We start from the raw sequence: 13575 nt of genomic DNA, 5'->3' as shown, positions 1-13575 counted from the left end.
AAGGTAAGAGAATTTGCAAAATTTTCACAAATGTTTAAAAAATTATGCGCATTTTTCTCTAATTTTAAAATGCGGAAATAAAATTCAAATTTTGAAATTGGAAATTTCATTTATATTAAAGAACAGAAAAAATCCATCATGTTAAGAAATATTTTAAGAAAATTTATGATAAAAATATTTCTTTGCTCGGAAAATGCCATCTATTTTATTATTAATTTTACCAAAATCATTAAAGTGCATTTACATTTTTCTTAGTATTACTACACATCTTAAGCTACATTAAACATTATTTTTTGTTAATAGATTTGTCAACTATAATGACCTATTCAAACTGACAGCGACAATGACCCACCCAACCCATTGAGGCCTAAAGTCTTTTTGATGGCGAAAAATTGTCGAAATTGAGAAACTATTATTAAAAAATAGTTAATGCAAAACTTATCTATTTAGGGTTTACGTTGCTGTTGAATTTTAATAAATACAAATTTTAATTTCTAATAAAAGTAAAACATATTGTACATTAATGAAATAGTCCCAAAAAACTGAAGTGGTACGATTTTATTTGATTGAATTCTTCGTTCGTTTCAAACGTATATAAATTTAAAATAACATTCGACATGTTTCAAGCTTTCGAAAACAAGAGCCAAACTAAAGTGATTTGAAATATAAAGCGTAAAGTTGACAACGAAAAATGAAAAAACAATCCCTAATTACTGCACATTATTAGAATATTGGGCATAAATTCAACTTTGGCGATGCCAAAATTATTTTCACCTTAGTCAATTTAGCTCATCTTGATACTCATCATATGAATGCTGATTCCCCTGTTAAAAACATTAGTTCCTTACCACCTCTTCATAGTGCGTGGAAATGCATTTTACACCGATTTGTCATCCACTTAGGTTTTTTTTTTTATATGTTCTTTATCTTTTCTGTGTTTTTTCTAATTTTGTTTCTCACCTTTTTCCCATTTTTTGCTGCCAACTTGATGCTTTATATTTCAAATCACCATTGTTTCCCATTATTCACATCTGATAAATCTTGAAAATGGGTGCCTGTTTTTATGGACTCGAAACATTTCAACTCAACAACATTTTTAACTCATAACATTTTTAAACATTTATTTTTGAAACATTTTTAATTCATATATTTTTGAAGCGAATGAAGTTTTCAATTAAGTAACATATTGTACATATTGTACTGAATTTAATAACCATGTCTAAATACGAAATTTTTTTTAAAAAAAATGTAAAAATCAAAGGTTAAATTTTAATAAAGCAATTTTAAAAACATTTTTAAAACATTTCTAATGCACGAGCAAGTTATAAGTACAAAAGGATTTAGATCGCAAAAAATTACTTACTCCAGAAAATTATTTTTCAAACTGTTTTCTTTTCTTATTAAATTACCCGTTCAAAAAAAAAGAAAGAAAAAACTTGATGAATTACATATTACACTTGTAAATGGGGTAACACTCGTAGGCTAATCTAAAAACATTATTCACTTTTTATTGCATTTTGCTTTATTAGCGTGGTTCTTAGCCTTTTTCATTTCATCCCCAAAATTATTATTTATTACAAACAACTGTTTTTATTGCTACAGTTATAATAAGTAAGCAGGCACACATGGGTAAAAAGGCAAAAAGCTACTAGCATGGAAAATGTCATGAAAATAGGGGTAAAATTTAAACATATGCTTCATAAAAAAGGGTAGACGGGGGGAAAAAATCACCGTATCTCTAAACAAGATTAAGGTTGGATTTATTGCAAATGGTGTTTGAAATGGCCGAATAATCCCCGGCCATGTATTCTTTTAAGTAAATTGCCGAGTGCTGTTCTGTAAGTGTGTGTGCCTAAGCCTACATTAAAATAGCTTGTGATACAAGGTTTTATTTCGTTAGAATGAGTGATATTTACGGAATAGAGTTTTTCTTTGGTTTTCGCTGTAAGTATATTTTGTAAAAAATCTTCTATTAAACATTCCCTTCAATTGAAATCTTTTTTTTTCCTTCTTTTCTATAAGCAAAAATTTAGAAATTACATTTCTTGGTGCAGTTTAATGATTTTTTAAATTCAAATTATTCAAACCATTGTTACAATTTCGTTGGTGATTTTGAAAATTGTTCTGCAAAGCGAGTGGGAGAACCTTTCGAAAATTGCAAACAATAAATATTTATCTCTATCATAATAATTGCACATTGTATGAAAAGTTTTTTTTTTCGAATTTATAATGCACAATTGTGTTGAAGTAAGTAACTTAAAAATTCTCGATGCATTTATTAAATTTTAAGATACAGACCATTTATTTATTCATCAATGTTTTAACGTATGTCTTTTACACGTGCATTTTGTTAGCTAAAAATAAGTTAAATAAGTAAAAAACAAAAAATAAAAATTATTCTAACAGCAAACATCTCACCGCGTGAATTCCATATTAATAGTTTCCTATCCGACTTAGTTGCTTTGTTTTAATAATTTTACGGTTAACTGATTCTTAACTATACAAATATGATAAAAGTGGTCAAACATGAGAATGGACGACTTTTTCCCGATATCTTTTCTAGTCCACTACTGATTTGAGGAAAACTTTCTAAGCTGTACAGATCACAGTCTACATCGACTTTCAATTTCAATTTCAATTCAATTCAATTCAATTCATTACAATTTCAATTCAATTCAATTCAATTAAATTTCATTTCATTTCATTTCATTTCAATTCAATTCAATTCAATTCAATTCAATTCAATTCAATTCAATTCAATTCAATTCAATTTCAATTTGGTCGAAAAATTAGAAATAAATGAATAAATAAGGCTTCAAAAGTTGTAATCAGAACATTAAAATTAATTAGTTTACTGTAAAGAATTAAAGAGCCTTGATGGCTCTGGGGATAGAGCGCTCGTCTCCCAACGACGTGACCCTGGTTCGATCCTAATAATGGTTGGTATTCGTATTCCGCTCCCGGCTCGCATCGACTACAGTGTTGACGTAAAATATCCTCCGTGGTAGACGGATCATGGGTTAGATTCCCCCCGATATCAGGCTTAACGTGGGAGGTTTTCGGGGTTTTCCTCTCCGTGTAACGCAAATGGGGTGTTAGTTCCAGCAAAAAGTCTTTCACGAAGGCAAATTTCTCTCTATATTTTATCTAGGAGTTCATTGTCTTCTGGATTGGGTTCAAAATGACAAGGCTATGGAGTTGAACATTGGAAATCGTAAACTCAAAATCTGGTCGAATGTTCAACGATGTTTAGGAAATAAAGAATTATAATTTTTAGATTAAAGAAATAAGATTACTGAATATTAAAATATAAAAAAAAAATTTTAAAAATTTAAAAAGTGCTAAATAAAGGTGTATAAATTATCTATTAAATGAACTATTTTAAATTATATTAACAATATTATGCCATTATTCTAGTTCTATGGATAGAGATATTTTCAAAACTTAACTATAAACTGTTTCCTTCTTTTTTTAAAAATAACTTCATATTATACACTTGACTTCATTATTATTCAAATGACCTCCTAATTATTCCTACGAATTCATATTTTATGAAACATTGACTAATTTTATACGTATATTAAACTTTGAAATTAAAAAATAATTAATGGTATTTAAATTTCTATGATTAATTAGATAATGTCTGATTTTGATTGTTTAGATTGTGTTTATAGGCAATTTGTATTTTGTTATTTGTTGTACTTTTTGTATCTGTTATTAATTTTCGTTACTATCCTTATTTTGCATTAGTGTTTTACAGTGATAGTAAAAACATGCTTATTTATTTTAAATGCAAGAAATGTGATGTATGTATGAATATATAAAAGTTTTTGTACAAATATTTTTTTCGTATAGTTTCTTACTAATTATGAACCCATTTCTCATATCAAAATAAAAAAATTTATTCATTTCTTCAAAAACTTTTTTCTTTCCTTTTTTGTGATCTCCAGATAAATTTACACTTTGAAAAAAATTGTGTAAAATTCTCTTTTTCACAAAATGATTAAATAATTTAAAACTTAATTACTATTTTCATCAATTCTGTACCAGCAGAAAAACTGTATTAAACTGCACCAAAAGAATAAATGCCTAAAAAAATAAATAATATGAAAGAATTTTTACTTGTAAATGATTGAAGAAGTAACTTTAAACAGTTTCATCGTTGCCATAATTGAAACTCAAGAATAGCAAACAGGCAAGTCGTCGTACTCAACAAAAATGTTATGCTTAAAAAAAATGAAATTGAAGAACAACAAGAAATATAACGCTCGAAAATAAATAATAAAACAAGAGCTACATTTTCACTTTGAATTCTTAAGCTTTTATTCCCTTTGTTTGGCTCTATTCAGAAAGAAAACATATTTTGGCACTGTGACGCAATGAACGCGCCAAAGTTTGATGCTTTTCCACACAAGTAGGTGGTGTGATGTTGGTAATCTTTCATTAATTGACGAAAAATTAAAAACACGAATACATATTTTTTTTAACAGTTTAAGTGTTTGTTTCTTTTCACACAGAGAAATAAAAATTTAAATGCAATTATTTTTACATTTATTAGAATTTCGTTAATAATTTTTTAGTAGTTTTGATAATAAAAAAAATAGTGCGCAAAGTCCCTCCGCGCGGAAGAAGTTAAACTTCGCAACCTGCGACGTTAATTGCAGAAGAATCAGCAGTCGTAGAAGGATCACTAGTTCTATTCAACGACCCTTTTTCCTGATCCGCTCGCTTCCGTGCTCTGTAATCACGGTAATATTGTGCATTTTTCCCTCGTGGACCTCTTGAACCAGTGGAAGTGCTTGTGGTTGCCTCATCGTCTCGCCCTGGAAAATGTATTTGTATTAATAATGTATGTGAATGCGTCATAATGTAATTTCAGAAGTGAAAACCTAACAATCAATTGATATTCACAAGAGACGTACCTTGACATAGCCATAAATCCGTCGCATTGTCCGTGGGATTGTTTTCACTCATTTTTTACAATTGTTATCCACTAAATTTGAAAATAAAAAATACTACCCTATTAAATTATATGTGTATCAAAACAAACTAAAAAAATATTTATAGAAAAACAATACTTTTATTATTTTTATGCTAGTGAGAACCAAAACAATATGGAAATGAATGAGGGAAAACTGGATCCTACTACGTGATTTCCTGGCCAATAAAAATGTAGCTTTAAACGTTTAATGCAACCTTGTTGGAAGTCGCATAAGAAGTATAACTTCAATAAATTGAAAACTGCCACATGATAATAAATCTGTCGAATAAATATTTAAAAATATACTTCCATTTATGTATATTAGCTTTATAAAATTAGTTATATTTCTTGTTTGTTTGGTTTTTGTTGCATGTCATAAGCGTTACTCTTTATCACGAGCGTATGGTAGGTTACTATTGATATAAAAATAACTTTTTACATAAAAATAGTGCACTTTTTTTTCTCCAAAATCCTCAAATTATTTTTTTAATGATAGGAAGAGTCAATTGGGTATAATATGAAAAAAACACAACTACTTCGATTTAGTAGGAACACCATATGACGCAATGCTAAACGAATGGAATTTAGTTGTTGTTTATTTAGTTATTGTTATTAGTAGTTGTTGTTATTTGTTTTAGTTGTTGTTGTTTATTTAGTTGTATTTAGTTTCAATAACTTTTCTTTATAATGCAATAAAATCTGGCGAGCAGCTATTTAAACGATCGAACACTTCGTTTGTTTATTTGTGGCTTGAAGTTAGGCTCGCAGAAAATGCCGTTCATGGGTTAAATTTAGTAGGAACAACACAACCTGTGACGTAGGCTATATTATACCCAATTACATATTTTAGCTTAATTAATGAATTATTTTTTAGATTAGTTGTTAAAAAATTAGAAAAATATTCGGTTAACTTTTTTGTAGCTATGAAAATTCATAAGAATTATAATTGACGAAATCAATATAGAGTTTATTTATTTTACTGAGCATTATTATTTTATAGAAAACAATAGCATATTTTTTTAAACAAGTCTTACAATATACGCTTTGCTTTTATCAAATAACTGTCAAATAAATAAAAAGATTAATATTTTATGTCAGTAGCATCGATAAAAGTTGAATGTGATAAAAAAATTATTTATTTATTATTGTTTAGCCATAGAAGCATTAGAAGTGTACCTCAACTTTTTCGAATTTTTTTTAAAAAAGAATTCAACTTCTAGCAGTATAAAATACTAGCAACATGCTTTAGATGTAAGGGTCGTAAATAAATGACGTCACATGTCACAATTATTTCAATATTTTTGGCCCCTTCTCCCACTTGTCGTAAATTGTTTCACTTCGTCAAACCTGTTACACGCCGGTACGAGATTAAATAAAAGAACTTAGTTGTCTCTGCATGGCGACACTTTTGTTAGTAGTCGTTAGTAAATAAAGGTAGATGGTGTTCTTTTAAAATATACTGAAGTTGTGATTTAATTACTTTTACGCGAATTAACATCCGGGGAGGATGCTACACGCCGGTACGAGATTAAATAGAAGAACTTAGTTGTCTCTGCATGGCAACACTTTTGTTAGTAGTCGTTTGTAAATAAAGGTAGATGGTGTTCTTTCAAAATATATTGAAGTTGTGATTTAATTACTTTTACACGAATTAACATCCGGGGAGGATGTTACACGTCGGTACGAGATTAAATAAAAGAACTTAGTTGTCTCTGCATGGCAACACTTTTGTTAGTAGTCGTTTGCAAATGAAGGTAGATGGTGTTCTTTCAAAATATACTGAAGTTGTGATTTAATTACTTTTACACGAATTAACAAAACCCTTACCTGTCACTTGTCAGGATGTAATACATAAAGGTATTCTAGCAGTGCATATAGAAAACATATTTGAATTTTTTAAACAATTTTTAAGGTATCCAAAAGGCATTTGTGAGCATAACTACAATAAAGATTGCATGCCTCCCTATTTTGATGAAAAGAATTTAAAAACGATTTAAAAATATTGAATCTTCAGATTTTAATGTACTTATTTTAATCAAAATGTGCGTTTTGTCACACTTTTCATGACCCTTTTGTCACTAACTCATCAACTCAATTTTCCTTCTTAAATTTTATCAACCTCTTCACTCTCCTCTAAGTGTGACATGATTTGTGAACGGTCCCTAATTCTATATTTTCTACCACCTTTCATTTAATTATAAAGCATCATACATATATGTATTAAACTTAGCTAAATCTAAAAAAGGTTGTGCAAAAACAAAGAGCGATAAATGTACTATAAAAATATTTTTTCGACATAACCTCGTAATCGTATTTCATAAGAAATCGAAGAAAATTGTATTTTTGATTGATTTGTAAATAAAAAGCTGTCCTCTAAATTTTCGTTTCAATATCCTTGAAATATTCAAACAGCATAAAAGAAAATTGAAATGATCCAATAGGAGAAATTCAATAAGTAATCGATAAATTATCCAGTTATAAAGTATCATTGGGTTATTGTGTTACAAAATAAGTTTATTGTCAGTGAATAGAAACTGCAATGGAATCAATTATAACAAACAATTTTTATAAATTTTTGTCATTAAGGAACCTCAGTTTAAATTTAAAAAAAATTTAGTAAATATTTTAATTTGAGTAGAAATGAATTATAAATTAAATTTTTTAATAAATAAACAAATTTGTTAGCTAAAAATAGAATTACGAAATTATAGAAAATAGAATTATGAATTAGTTTGTATCGAAATTAATGTTTTGAAATTTTTTATTCGGAATAAAAAAAAATGTCTTTATTAAATGAGATTATATCTTTAGTTGATTAAGTAATTCCACATTTAGTATACTTTTATTTAGTTTTCACTGAATAAAATTTTGGGAAATTTTTTATCTGGAATAATAAATTTTTTTCTACGAAACAAAACATGCTATGAAAAATTAGTTCCTCAGTGAAATTATCTAATACCAATAGTTCAAAAGTTATCAAATTCTATTATTTAGCTAACAAAAGTTACATCAACACCATTTTTAGCTAGAAAAAGTATCCATACATTGTTATTTAGCAAATAGGGACTTTTTATTAATTTCAATTCATTTATCGCGATGAAAATATTTGAAAGTATTATAAGATAAAATTTTATTTAAAAAATTATAAAATATTCCTAGCAGGAAAACATACTGCTTGTGCATCGTTAACTTGTTGAGTCTTCCACATTACCGACGATGATATATTTCTCACATTTGATAGGCCATAAATCAATCAAAAACCTCTTTAATACCCTTTTCTTTTTACCCCTTTCCCTAAACCGAAAAGGGGTAATGAAAGGGTTTAGTGTGACCATATTTTACATCTAATTGAAAGGAAGATTCGAGTTTTACGATGGGGGTTGCTGAACAAGGGAAACCGTAAATTTATGTTTCACCGATCGTAAAAGAAGCTATTTTAAAAATCATTTTTAGTGCATGATACTTGAAAGACGTGTGATATTTGCGACCACCATGTAAATTTAAAAATATAAAGACGCTCAATGTGTTAATATGGTACTAAAAATAAAACAATTGGAAACTGAGTTTGTTTACCTGTGTTTCTTGTTGGTTTTGATATGAGAGGGAATAATGGTTGATTCACTATTTGAGGCAATAAATGTTTATGGTTCCTTAGAAAAACAATTTCTAGTTTTCGAATTCGCATACATTCTGCAGCTATAAATGAATCGAAAAGGTCATAACAGTTTGTATTTAATAACTTTATAATTTAGTTGAGAGATATGATACCTTCAAACATTTTTTATTGATGTCCTTTAATTTGTATTGCTTTTAAGATTTAATACTTTTTCATTACACAATTTTGATATCTCATTGCTTTTAAATGATTTCAGTGATTTTCAAAGCTTTTGAAATAGTAATTTTTTAAATGGAATTTTCAAGACTTTCAAACTGTTTTCATTTAATAATTTATATATTCATGCTGAAATAATTCACGAATAATGATGTTTATTTACATTTTTTTAATGATATTTTTATTTTATGCAGTTAAAATATAGCTTTTGTTTCGTACATCGTGTGTAATAAAAGAAACTAAATTTAAGGAACATTTTTAATATGTTTTTTATTCTTTAAAATACTTTTACTAAAGTTGTTAAAAAAAATTTCGAATGCATAAGAGGTAGAAAGTGGGCAATTTCAAAATAGTGGTACAATTACTCTTTAGGAATTGTTATGATTGTAGGGTTCCAAAAGTTTTTCATTTACTTTATGTTTCTATATTACTGTAATAAACTGTTTTTAAGTAAATATCAGTGATTTTCAAACAATTTCAAATGAATTTTCATTAATTTCAAAAGAATTTTCTAGAATTTTAAATTAGTTTTCCTAAATTTCAAGCGAATTCTCAAGCATTTCAAATTAATTTTTATGAATTTCTAAAGAATTTTCCAGAGTTTCAAATTAATTTTCATGAATTTCAAGTGAATTCTCAAAAATTTCAAATTAATTTTCATGAATTTCGAATAATTTTTCAAAAATTCCAAATGAATTTTCATAAATTACTAATGAATTTCTCAAAAATTTAAAATGGATTTTCGTGAATTTCAAGTAAATTCTCAATAAGTTCGAATTTTCATTAATTTAAACTGAATCCTCAAGAATTTCAACAAAAAAAATTTTAATGATTTTCAAGGGATAATGTTCACATTCATTTTTAAATATTTGAAGTGCAATTTCAAATTTATAATAATGTTCGGTTTTAGTAAATTATTATTTTATAGTTTTACTTTCTAATGATTTTTCAAAAACTGAATTCAAATAATATTTTTAAGCACCTTTTTTACATCATAAACGCATTTACTTCAGGCTTTTAATGTGTTCCTACATAACACGTTTGTAATTTAATTTTTTTTAAAAATGTGACGGAAAGCAATCGAACGATAAGCCATATTTTTCCTTTCTGCGCATTTTTACTTTATACTCCTTAGTTCTACTTCTTAATATATATTTTACAATTTTCCAGAATTTCTACTAAATAACAACATGATAAGAAACGCAGAAATTGGAGTAATTTTCGTCAAAAAGGCCTTTAAAATACACCTTTTTCAACAAATTTGAAAATGTGGTTTGGCATATTACTCCAAGTCTTACATCTGTCCTTAATTACGGCATTGCTAATTGATTTTTAGAGCAATTCAGCTTATCAATTTTTAGGCTTAACAAAGCCTTTTTAGGTTTAACAAATTGCTTTGTGCGTTTTTTTTTTAAAAAAACGCTTGTATTCTACTTTTCCCGTTCTTTTTATTCTTAACATACATTTGATAGATTTAAATACCTTTAAGTAGAAGAAGAAATAAAAACATCATTTTATTAGAATTTGGAAAATATTAGAACTCAATGCAATTTTTCTCTACTTTTTAAACTAATAAAACTGATTAGTTTATTTCCTCCATATGAGTAATTTTCTACTCTAGACTTTTTTAGTCGAAAATAGTTTTAGAAATTCTCACTACTTTTGGTGAATTAAGGTTATTTTTAAAAATTAAGGTTATTTTTAAAAACTATGAAAACAAACGGAATAATAAAAATATTGTACTTTTTGAAAAGAAGGTTCTGCATAAAATTTATGTCAAATTGAGAAATTGAAAAATAATCATAACATTAAAGGAATTTGAAGCATTACACTGTAAAAAACTCCAGATCAAATTGCCTTTGTGTGCATCATTCGTGAGATCCATTTTTACCCTAATATATTATAACGTAATTTTTACAGTAATATTTATTTCATTCTGTTTCTGTGCATTTTCAGAAATTATTATTAGTGAAAATTACGGTATATCGGTTTTTTTTTATTCCATAACATGTTCCGGTAAAAATGGATTTTGCAGTAAAAAGTACTGGCACTCTGAGTGTCGGTACTTTTTACCATAATTAGATACGAAATTTTTAGAGCGTACAAGAGCCCTCTTCAAAGGTTCTAGCTTAAATGTTTATTAAAAATGTTTATTCCTTTTTCAAATATTTTTTAAAATACAATTTAAGAATTATGTCTAATTGCAGCAATTTGTTGCTATTAAACTACATTATTAAAATGTATATCTCGTAGTAACAGTAACTATTACAGATAATTTTAGTTAAAAGTAATCCTTATGTTATATTATATTATATTATATTATATTATATTATATTATATTATAATCAGGATGGCCAAAACTGGGAAAAATTTAAAAAGTGATGGGGACATAAGTTTCATGAAAATTTCAAAGGTTTTAGTTTTACTTTAGTTTTGGGAATTAAGTTGGACAAATTAATATTTCTAAAGTATACTAGATATACTTCCTTCAATTTACATATATTTTGCTTATTAGGAATTAGTAAAAATAATTTGTTTATTAAATATTTCGCAACTGCTTTTTTATTATTGGTTTTGTAAGCAATCATTATGTATTAGTATCCTTAGTAACCATCATTAGTGTCAGAAGTAATTAGTATTTTTTGTATATATATATTATTAATCATTAGTGCATAATTAAAATATTAGTTAATGCATCACTATAACGAGTTATCAAAATTTGCCATTTCCATTAAACTCGTGGGTGCAATTAATCATATTTAAAACTAATTGTGATTTACTATTAAAAGTAATTACATTTATTTACAAACATGATTACCTGTGTCTATGATTATCTGCAATTGCTGTGGTTACAGCGAGAAATGATCCAAGAATATACATTTATTTCTATAAATTTAGCTGTTAATCTTTAATAAAACAAATTGAACAGTTAAAGTAAAATCTTCAATATTAAAACGACTGTCAACTAACTATAAAGTAATATATTTTGTAATTTATCCCAAAAAAAGAGCTAAAAATAATTATAAGCATATTCCAACTTTTAAATGCACCGTTTTTATTACCGTTGAAATAACGAAACCATCGCTGTAGTCAAATTTTGGACATTTACGAGCTTTTAGCGTAGACCTAATTTTCGCCGTTTTGAACATCAAGTACTGTGTTGTTAAGTAACAGGATACGTACTTTTATTAGGGACGGAAGCCCAAAAGTTCTGGCGGATCGGATTTCAACCCAGAGTAGATTTTATTACAATTTAGAGAATTTAGTGTCCATATTTTGTAGCTCGCCCACAAACGAGAAGGGAGCTCATCACAAGTACTGTAAGTGGGTTAAAGCAGTGTCTTATTTTATAGCTTTTTTTTTTTCACTCGGGATGTATGCTTGCGTTAAAATTTCGAATGTGTTTCTCAGCAAACGATAAGAACTTTTAAACTTGTTCCAAGAAACTCTGTCGTTAAGGGAGAAGAAAATAATGGCTTGAGTGCTTTAAACTCGAAACAAAACAATAATTTTGAAATATATATACTTACTCGTGGCAAAAAGTGTCTGGATTTAAAAACAGACAAACATTAAGCTTTTTTTTTTTTTAGTCATCAATTTTGTTAAATCTTTTCCTTCAGATGTAAATCATTAAAATCATCGAAAATGTTCTGATTTTTGCATATTCTTAAGAGTTGAAAAATTCCAGCACTGATCTATTTCTTCAAATATTTTATTTTGTAATCGGCAGCCTATCCACTTCTGAGTTACGACAATGTTCCTCTTCGTATTTTTATAATTTTTAGCCAAACTCAGAAGACACAAAGGCTTCCAGATCAAGCGTTAGGACTAACTTGCCTTCGTGGTGGTCTTTTTGATGGAGCTAACCTTCCTTTGCGTTGCATACAAAGGAAAACCCCGAAATCCTAGCATGCTTAGCTCGACAGCAAGGGGATTCCAGCCTATGATTCGTCTATCACTGAGGATACTTTATATCAGCATTGTGGTCGCTGCGAGCTGGAAGCATAATTCGCATCAACCAGTCACCGCTGGGATTTAATACTGGGTCATCTCATTGGAAGGAGAACGCTCTATCACCTGAGCCACTACGGCTCACTTTTTATATATTGAAAAATTCGATCAAAAATCTTTTCTTTCACTCAAATCAGTAATTTTTTTTTCAGTGAAAATTTTACACCATTTACCCCTATCGCGTATATGGCGTTGGTTAGAACGGAACTAAACTTAACAGTCATAAATAGCTGTTACTCATTCGCAACAGTTATAAAAATTTCGTTACAAACTCTCTTCCCCGTGAATGTAATAAATTATTAAGGTTCGGGTGATAATTAGCAAATTAACTCCACTACAATTGGGGGCTCTATTGTGAGACAGTAAAGAACTAAGAAAGAAATTGGAAAATTAAATGATATTGTAACAAATATTGAATAATATGTACTGAATAGTCTATCGTTTTAGCTAACGCTTTAATTGTAGATAGTCATACTAAGAGAATACTAAACTTATGTTTCATATTTTTCCCTTGAAAATCCAAGAATTTATTATAAATTAACAAGTTTTGCTACCACATTTCTTATTTTTTTCACTGTCCATCTTTAAATCATTAGACCTATAGTTAATCGCTGACTCCTAAAATACTCTTTAAATGTAATCAAAATTGTGACTATTTATTTACTAATCAAAAATAAAAGTAATTTAATATTCGAAATGTTGTTGTCGTCAGCCATTGCAGGGGGGTAGCACTGTTCTTGTTTTATAGTGA

The sequence above is a fragment of the Parasteatoda tepidariorum genome, chromosome 8 (assembly GCF_043381705.1).
Source record: "Parasteatoda tepidariorum isolate YZ-2023 chromosome 8, CAS_Ptep_4.0, whole genome shotgun sequence".
In the NCBI taxonomy this organism is placed as follows: domain Eukaryota; kingdom Metazoa; phylum Arthropoda; class Arachnida; order Araneae; family Theridiidae; genus Parasteatoda; species Parasteatoda tepidariorum.
This window is presented reverse-complemented; position numbering follows the sequence as displayed.